The sequence below is a fragment of the Camelus dromedarius genome, chromosome 12 (genome assembly GCF_036321535.1).
Source record: "Camelus dromedarius isolate mCamDro1 chromosome 12, mCamDro1.pat, whole genome shotgun sequence".
Taxonomy (NCBI): Eukaryota; Metazoa; Chordata; class Mammalia; order Artiodactyla; family Camelidae; genus Camelus; species Camelus dromedarius.
The window spans coordinates 57,926,813-57,935,771 of record NC_087447.1 but is presented as its reverse complement, the minus strand read 5'-3'; the positions used below and the strand labels follow the sequence as shown (position 1 = coordinate 57,935,771).

At 45.1% G+C, this 8,959-nt stretch overlaps 1 protein-coding gene across 18 annotated transcripts in view; it reads left to right on the top strand.

The window, feature by feature from the left end:
- The first annotated feature begins 3,325 nt into the window (after nt 1-3,325).
- The window catches only part of SYTL2 (synaptotagmin like 2), a 99,539-nt gene continuing 93,905 nt past the window's right edge, over nt 3,326-8,959 (top strand). For 13 of the 18 annotated variants that reach the window (XM_064492777.1, XM_064492778.1, XM_031460482.2 and 10 more), the window contains exon 1: nt 4,329-4,432. The gene's annotated coding sequence lies outside the window, so the exon portion shown is untranslated. Of the gene's footprint in view, nt 3,659-4,302; nt 4,433-6,027; nt 6,130-8,959 lie in introns of those variants that run through there. The other 5 variants (XM_064492774.1, XM_064492773.1, XM_031460473.2 and 2 more) reach the window with 4 other exon arrangements.

The following is an 8,959-nucleotide window of genomic DNA, read 5'->3' as shown; positions in this document are numbered from 1 at the left end:
CATAACCTAAAATCGACCATTTTAGCCATTTTTATTGTACAGTTCTGTGGCTTTAAGTGCATTCACACTATTCTGCAACCATCACCATCATCCATCTCCAGAATTTTTTCAGCATCCCAAAATGAAACTCTGTATCCAATAACTTCTTTTTACCCTTTCCACCCAGTCCCCGGTAAACATTATTTTACTTTGTCTTTTTATATTTGACTATTCTAGATATCTCATTTAAATGGAGGTCTTCTATAAGTATCATGATATTTCTTTACATATTAAAGTAAGAAAATTTGTTCTAAAACATTGATAGAGTAAACATATTTTTAAAAGAATAATTAATGTTGGAATGCATGTTGGTATGTACAGATTAAAGTAATAAGTTATGATTATTACATGTACATATCTGAGGGAGATGATCACCACAAAAGTTTTTCTTTACTTTTTAAAAGGAACTCTATGAAAGTATATACACGTGAATATAAACAAAGACATGTCTGCATAAGATCACTGCTCAAGAAGTTCATAAATAATGATGCCACAACTTCAGAAACATCAGAAATCTCTCTGGTATATAGATTCTTGGGTTCCAACCTTGGCTGTGTCAGTAGTTTGCCATTTGGCCCGAACTTAGGACCTGATCGTCTCAAGTCCCTTCTATCTTCATCTGTAAAGTGCAGGTACTAACAGCTGCCCTGCCTACATCATAGAGTTGATGTAAAGATCAAACAAGATAATCAAAGTGAAAGAGCGCTGGGAAATACAAAGCCCTGTCGAAATGCAAGGCGACATTAAAAGCTGTGGAGAGATTGCTAACACAGTTTGATTGAAAGTCAAAGTTTTGTACTTCTATGAGTTAAAAAGATACTCAGTATTTGCAAATTATTTAGAAAACCAAATTCCTGCTGTGGTAACTCAATACTGTGACTAAATTATGTTCTAAATGCTGTACATTTGATACCTACTGCTGTAAGTCCCCTAACCACATTACCACACTAGATGTAATTGTACAGCGTTTCGGCAATATCTTCAATTTTTGGTGGGTAAGAAGTATAAATCCACATAGTTTAAAGGCAAACTCATGTCTTCACCAGAAAGTTTTGGTTTTTGTTTTGTTTTACTTTTCCATAGTGGCAACAGTGCTGTTCTCTGTAACATGTATGCTATGAGATGCAATTTAACAGACTTTTAATTGAGTGCCTATGGTGCACAGTCATTTGGGGGAGAGATGGGGTTGGGTGAAGGGTGGAGGTTATGAGAAGAAACACAAAAAGAAAAAAGGGGTCCCTGAATTGGGTGAGCTTTAAAATTGATGGGGCGTGGGATATCCTGTGACAACTAACTATAAAGACATGATGAAATCAATGCCAAGAAAAGGCTTAAGGATTATTAAGAATACATCATGGGGGCTGAAGAGGTTCAAAGGATTGATTCATTCAACTAGGATGGCAGAATCTTGTGACATTTGTCCCTGGTTCTGGTGCATGAGAAGGATTCCTTGGGTCAGAAATAGAAGAGAGGATGTTCCAAGCCTGTAGGAACCACACCTAACCTATCCCACAAATAAATGGTTACCCACTAACTGGCTGATAAAACTGAACACCTTGGCAATGTGCCCTTGACTCTACAAAGTCACAGCTGGGTGGTGTTAGGGGTTAAATCCCAGGTTCCTATTTGAAAGCACAAACCTTTGGCATTCCACCATCTGAGGAGGCCGGCTCAGAGGGCAGGCATACACAACTCTGCAAACAACACTCCATTTTATTTCAGTTCTATAGAGTTGCAAGAATTTTATCTTTGTTCAAATGGGTGTGTGTGTGTGTATCCAAATTTAAATAACCCATGCCCAGCTGGAAAACTCTCCAGGCCCAGGTTCTAGCTGCAGGTTTGTAAGCTCACTTCTGCTCCTGTCCCAGTCAGTTTCCACAGATCCAGCACCACCCTTTACATTTAAGTTTAGTTTCAGGCTGGCGGGGATTGCACTTCCCCTTCCAGTGCGTTACTGTTACATTACTTTTCCCTTGCCCCAAAGTATGACCTCTCTTCTAATTATTATCATACTATTAGCTAACATTTATTGAGATCTTACATTGGGCTAAGCAATATGCTATGCGTATTACAGCATCTCCCTTACATGGGACAGGTAATATTACTATTTCTATTTTATAGAAGAGGAACAGTGGCTTAAAGAGGTTATGTGACTTGTCCAAAGTCACCTGGCTAGTTTAGTAGTAGAGTCCAGTGGAGTCAGGTCATGCACACATAACCACTGCACTGCACTATCCCTACTCTTTTGCCTTTCTCAATATCAACAGAGAATTCTGTGAAATTTAAGTGTCACCTGTATGCAAACTGTTTTGAAGAGTGGCATTCCATAGATTAAGAGGAACAAGCCACTTCTGACTTGCAATGATCACATTCACGAAGATTTATTCAGTACTCTCTAAGTGCAAGGTACTCTGCTAAACACATGCACTTTCTCATTTTAATCTTCACAGTAGCCTTTGAGAGGAGCATTATTACCTCTTTAGCAAAGGAGCATCAGAGAGGTTAAGTAACTGGCCTCGAGTCCTGTTAGAAAGTGGTGGGGCCAGTATTTGAACTTTGGCCATTTGATGTCAGAGCTCTAGCTTTTAACTTCAGAGCGATACGGCCTCTTTGGACCAGTTGAGGGTCCTCAAAATTTCTCCCCCACCTGCCTGCCCCAGAGCCTGAAGTGAGAATCCTTAGACCTTCCCTAGCAGTTGGGAGTTGCTGTTTGTTTCCTGGGGAGAAGTGATACTTAGAAGTTCCTTCAAAGCCTTGTACCAGGTGATGCAAGGCACCCACAGGGGGACAAGACCCCAGTGCCAGCCCTCCAAGCTGGAGAGGGGCTGGAAGGAGATAAACAAAGCAGGTACAATCAGCATTGAAATCGAGGTGCCAAAAGCAGATGAGGTCATGCCACTCGTCTGCTTAAAATCATTCACCAGTAGTCATCACCAACAGGATGATGACAGCCCACTTCCCTAAGCAGGGCAGGCACGGCTACTCCTGCATCTGTCTGCCTTCCTCCTTAGCTTCATCTCTGCCTCCCTGTCACACATTCTGTGCAACAGCCAGATACATGACTGGCAGCTCCACACCTTGGTCTGCCTCTCTGCGCTCACTGTCCTCTCTTGCTTCCATCTGACCTAAGTTATAGCGTGCCTTTGAGACTTATCTTGGTCACATCTGTATTTAAGCTTTTAATGCCTTCCTCTTCCTAGTGTGTGTGACTCGATAGCACTTTGCACACCTATTATAGCAGTTATTAACCTAAATTGAAATTGTTTACAAATTTGTCTCTTCAAAGGCAAGGCAAGCAGCTTAATCCTCTTTTGCATCTGGAGTACTCACCCAGCGTGGGGACATTACTAGGCTCTCAAAGCTTCAGCAAAAGCCCACATACTCATACTAACCCAATGAAAGGATTCCTAGAACAGAATAGCAGTCCTGTATCCAGCGCTGAATAAGGGCCCTGGGAATCGGCATTTGCAAGTTTGGGAGAAGGAAGATCTTTGGACCGACCCAAGGCAGACCTGTGCTACTCTCAACTGGAAGTGCACCGCTAACTGAGACGATGAGGAAGCAGAAGGCCTTCAAGTTCACCAGTTTCCGAAGTTTTCCTGGGCTGGATCCATCAAAGGTAACTTTTTTTTTAATTGACCATGATACAATATTGCATTTATAGGCGTGCCTGCATCTCTCCCCCGCTCCCCACCAACCAGCACCTTCCAGCAGTGTGCCATCCTCGCTGCACACCCATTAGGCCGTACACATCGCTCTCACCATTTATCCAGCTATTACTGTATTAGATATTTTAAAATCATCAGCTCATTTAATCCTCTCAACAACCTGGGAAATATTTTTATTTTTCTTGCTCGTGAGGAAGCTGACTCCCGCCGCTAGGCTCCGTACCACTCTGTGGCCCCTTCCACCGCGCCAGGGTTCACCCCGCTCTCTGAGCCGAGGGGCGCCCGGAGTTTCTCGCCCTTGGGCTCCAAGGACCCCTAAGCACAGTGGTCAAAATAATAAGAGTGCTGCATTCTTTATCCGCACAGTGAAAAAGTTTTTTCGGGGTAAGGTATGCTTGAGAAGGAAGCCAAGACGGTAGCCAAGGGGGAGAGAAGAAACAGGACGGGGCGGGGAGGTGTGGGAGAAGGACCCGAGACGGGGCTGGAGCCCCGTGGCGCGGAGGCCGGGCCGGGGCGGGGCGCTGGGGCGGGCGGGGCGCGGGCGCCGCGCCATTGGCCCACGCGCCCGGGAGCGGCCCCTGAGCGCCCGCCGGCCGCCCGCGGGGGAGCCTGCACGCGCCGCCCACCGCTGACAGAGGCCGAGCGGCACCTGGGCTGCGAGCCGGGCAGAGCCGTCAGCGCCCGGCCGGCGGAGAGGAGGCTCGCAGCGCCCAGTGCTGAGGAAGGTAACGCGCCGCGCCCGGGGTTGCGGGATTTGCACCGCCAGGCTAGGGTCTGCGGCCAAGAGGACTCGGGAGGCTGCGAGTGACAGCGGCGCGCCCGGGTCTGGCTTCGACTCATCTGCCCACTGGCTGTGTTACCTTGGGCAACTTTCTTTCCCTCTCTGGGACTGTGTTACCTCCTCCGTTAAATGAGGGAGTTGGTGTTGAATGAAGCTTTTCGGTCTTCTGAGTTATAAGCTGTCAACTTCGTTTTGGCGCCTGCAAGCCCCCTTTCTCAGTTTCTCACGCACTGAGGAGCCTACTGAGCTCCCCGCGGGGCCGAATCTCCAGGAAGCCGAGGTGCTTGGGTAGGCGGGGGTTGTGTGGGCTGTCGCGTTTCCTGGGGCTTTTAAGGACCGACGCTAGGCTTGGGGCTGGTTGCTGGCTGGATCTGACTACAGAGTAACTGCCCCCAGATTGCTCAGGTGAAGTAAGATAGGCCGCTAGGACCTGCTACAGGTGGGGCGCTGGGAAGGGGGAGTTGGGGGTTTCTACTTGGAAAATAAGTAGATTGGCTCTAGAAATCTCTCTTTACACCCAGACCTCGTCCTGCAGTGAGTTCCAAATCACAGGAATGGGATTTATCGTCTTTCAAAGTGGAAATAACTGCTTCAGGAGCTGAAACATAGGGCTCCACCAGCATGTAGGAAGTGGGCCCCTCTCTCTGCACCCATCCTGCCTCCTCCCTCTTCCCTTTCCTCCCTCCTCCCTTTATACATCCCCCTTGACTTTGAGGGGCTCCACTTCCTGTCTGAATGAAAAGTCCTCATTTTCATTTTGTGCTGGTTTGTGACCAGCAGCCTCCTGGGCTTTGGGCTCTGGGTTGAGATGGAAGCCTAGATAAGAACAGACTATGAATCATGCTCTCAGCCTCCGTGTGCAGGGGATGTGCAGAGGAAGCCCAGTGGGGCTTCAGACAGACAAACACTGGACGGTGGGGTGGACTCAAACTGCTGTCCAGCTTCCTGTCCCCTTCTTGGCAGCCATTCCCAGCTAGGCAGTCAGCTGTCAGTTGGATGGAGCAGCCAAACAGAGGAGGTTGGTTGAAAGGAGCAGAAGACTTTGATGGGTTTTTGTGGAAGGTCACCAACAGTTCTCTCCCCTCACCTTTCCTCAGCTCTGTGGTTCTTCTGCCCCTTCGTGTGGTATCCAGGTGAAATCAGATTCCAGGGCCTGGGCCCATCAAGAGCAGCAGGGGAGGGGGCAGGGCAGTGGCAATGTGGACTTCTATTGGGCACTTGTGGGCCAGGCATTCTTCTTTGCATATAACATGTCCTTGATTCTCACAAAGCCTTTGTGGGGACTGGTATACTGTCATTTACCCCATTTTGCAAATGAGAAACAGGCTCAGAAAGATTACTTCCCTTAGTCACATAGCTAATAAGTTGCATAGGTGGAATTCAAATCCAACCTCTCTGAATCTAAAACCTGTGTTCTTTCAACTTTTTTGAGGCTCCTTGAGTAAAAGCAAGTTAGAATAGTAACAGCAAAACTGAGTTCTCACGAGGTGCCAGACACTGTCAGTGCATTTTAAAAGTGTTATGTCATTTATGGTGCAGGCGTTTCGGTCATCCTGGTGAGAATTAGTGATTCCTTAACCTCCGTCAAGCAGCAGTCCTCTTCCAGTTCCTGAATGCCTGCCTGATCCCACCCAGCTGCTGGTGAGTGGGTGGGGAAGAGGCCCTGTTTGCTTTATCCTAGAGGTGGTTTGAGGTCTAATGAAAGATCGATTGTCCACAGCTGATCCGTTAGACCTGACCGTTGGCTTGTGAATGATCACACTGTCCCCTAAGAGGCCTTTCTCTGGCTTCACTCAATAAACATTTGTGGAATGAATGAATTAGCACCTTGTGCAGAGTGGTCTGCTGTCCTGCAGAAATGTGAGGTGGCCCCTGGGGCAGCCTGGGCCCCACCATCCTCAGAACCCAGGACACCAAGCCAGACAGTTCTCCACCTCGGGCAAGGAAGTAGGGTGAACTGTGCCTTTGTGAGCTGACAGATTTCCCTGGTAATACGTTAGCTGCCACCTGTTTTATAAAGGATCTTTAAAGATACTAGATGAAGACAAACTTGACTTTTTTTTTAATTAACAGAAAAAGTGACAGTATTAATGAGCTTTCTGCTCTCTCAAAAAGGAGGGAAATAAGATGTACTATTTGCCTTAGGGCTTCCCAGACTTCTCCATAGAAGAGTCTCCAGTAGCAAAGGAGCCTGATATGTGCTCCTGGGGGTTAGGGTATAGTTCACTTCGGCCCTAGCAAGCTTGAAGATTGTTTTAAGGATTTATGCAGTTTTTTCACTTGATTCCATATGTCATTTTTTTTTAATGAATACTTATATATAGTTTCCTTCCCTTAAATATTTGTGTAAAATTAGTCTCCTGGCATATTGCTTTATATTCTTGGGGGCTGAGTGTTCCCAAATGGAGAAGCAGGGCAAAGTTCTGGTCTGGGGGCTTAGATAATTGTTTCATTTTCTGGTCACCTGATTTATAGTAATATTACCAACCTCCTGTGGTGATAACCTCTTTCTCCATTTTTCAGAATGAAGAATATATTTAAAAAATAAAAACAATTATTGTTTGTTTCCCTCCCCCCCAAGATTTAAGATATACTTAACATGTAACACTGTGTAAGTCTAAGGTGTACACAAGATTTTATACATGTGCATTTTACTATTATTATTTTTTTGTAGTGAGAATGTTTATGATTTGCTCTCTTGGCAGCTTTCAAGCACGTCATGCAGTATTGTTAACTAGAGTCACCAGGCTGTATATTAGATCCTCATAACTTACTCATCTTGTAATTGGACATGCGTACCCTTTGACTAACATCTCGCCATTTCCCCCACTCCCCAGCCTCTGGCAACTATAATTCTACTCTGTTTCTATGGGTTAGCTTTTGTAAGACTCCACATATAAGTTATATCATTATTTTTTATTTTCTTATCAAAACTATACATATTCATTGCAGACAAAGATAAAACACAGATAAGCATTAATAATAATAATAACAATACAGCTATACTCAGAAATAACTAATGCAAAACTTGGGGTATAGCCTTCCAGCCTTCTCTGCGTACTTCTATGAGTACTTTTTTTTTAATGAACAAATGAATATAACTCTTACTTTTGATTGTATTATTGTCAGCTAAGAGCCATCTCAGGTTGTTTTTGAAAGATTGTAGAAAGTAAATTATTAATAATTAAAAAATCATAAATGTTAATCCTGTTTGTGAACCCCAAAGCCCGCCCCCATCACTCCCCTGTGTCGCTTAGTTTCCAGCAGAAACAAGGGCCTGCCGTGGGGCGGCTGCTAAAGTTGCAGGGGCCAGCTGTGCTGCTTGTTAAGTGACTGGAGTATCTTAAATGTCTCAAATGTAATGGAAAAGGTAGCTCTTCAGTGTTACTGACATGCAAAGTGTGAGCAGAAAATTCTAAAGAGAGAATGCATAGTGAGGAGGAGAGAGCCTTAGAAAAGGTCATTGCTCCAACATTGCATTTTATTACCTGTGTGACTTTGGGTAGCTTCTCTAAACCAATTTAAATTGGGAATAATGACACCTGCTCGATTTTCCCTCACCAGCATCACTAGTGTCAGATGTTATTGTTACTTGAATTGCATGTAAATGTATATGCAATTTAAAAAAATTAAATGTAGAAAGAGCAAAAGCATTGTTGGTCTTTATGAAATGCTGGAATCTAACGCTTGGGCTTAATGTTAGTAAGACTTGATTATGATGCAGAGGCTCTACTGGATCCCTACTCTAAGTTATCTTCAAAGGATATAGGATTCCTAGGTGGCTAGCATCTCACTAATCTTCATCACAATCCTGAAGAGAAGACAAGGGCAGAAAATAGACCCATTTCACAGAATAAAAACAAGCTTGGCATTTTAGGGACCTGATTATTTGCACAGGGAGTCCCAGAGCTCTTGAGGGCTGTCTCTAGCTGCCAAAAGCAAGGCAGAGGATGCTAGGAGGAAGCAGTGGAAGCAGCTGGACAGGCGATGTACTCATGTGAATGTGGCTGAGCACCGGCAGCTGCTGCTGCAAAGGCTGCTTACAGGCTCGCACCCAGCTCCAGGCAACGCTGGGGAGAGGAATGGGTCCTGCAGCAGGAGGCTCGTCTCCTACTCCTGCCTCCGAACAAGGTGTACGATCTGGGTTTAGTCATATCCTTTCCCTGAGCCTTGGTTTGTTTTTTTGTTTGTCTTTAAATCTATAAAGTGAACTTTATCTACAGATGAAGTTCTTTTAGTCTTAAAAATCTATGATTCTGAGTTATTGTCCATTCACATTTGCCCAAATGGAAATTTGGTTGAGAATTAGTCCATCTAGATAAATCAGGTGTCAGGTAATGTTCTCACTTCCTGGTGCTTTCGGTGCCCGCTCGTGATTGAATAAGGGTCTCCCCAGCTGACTGCCCTCTTGCAGAACACATGATCCCCATGTCATTGAGGGGAGAGTTGTTTCTGCTCATCTATTTGTTAC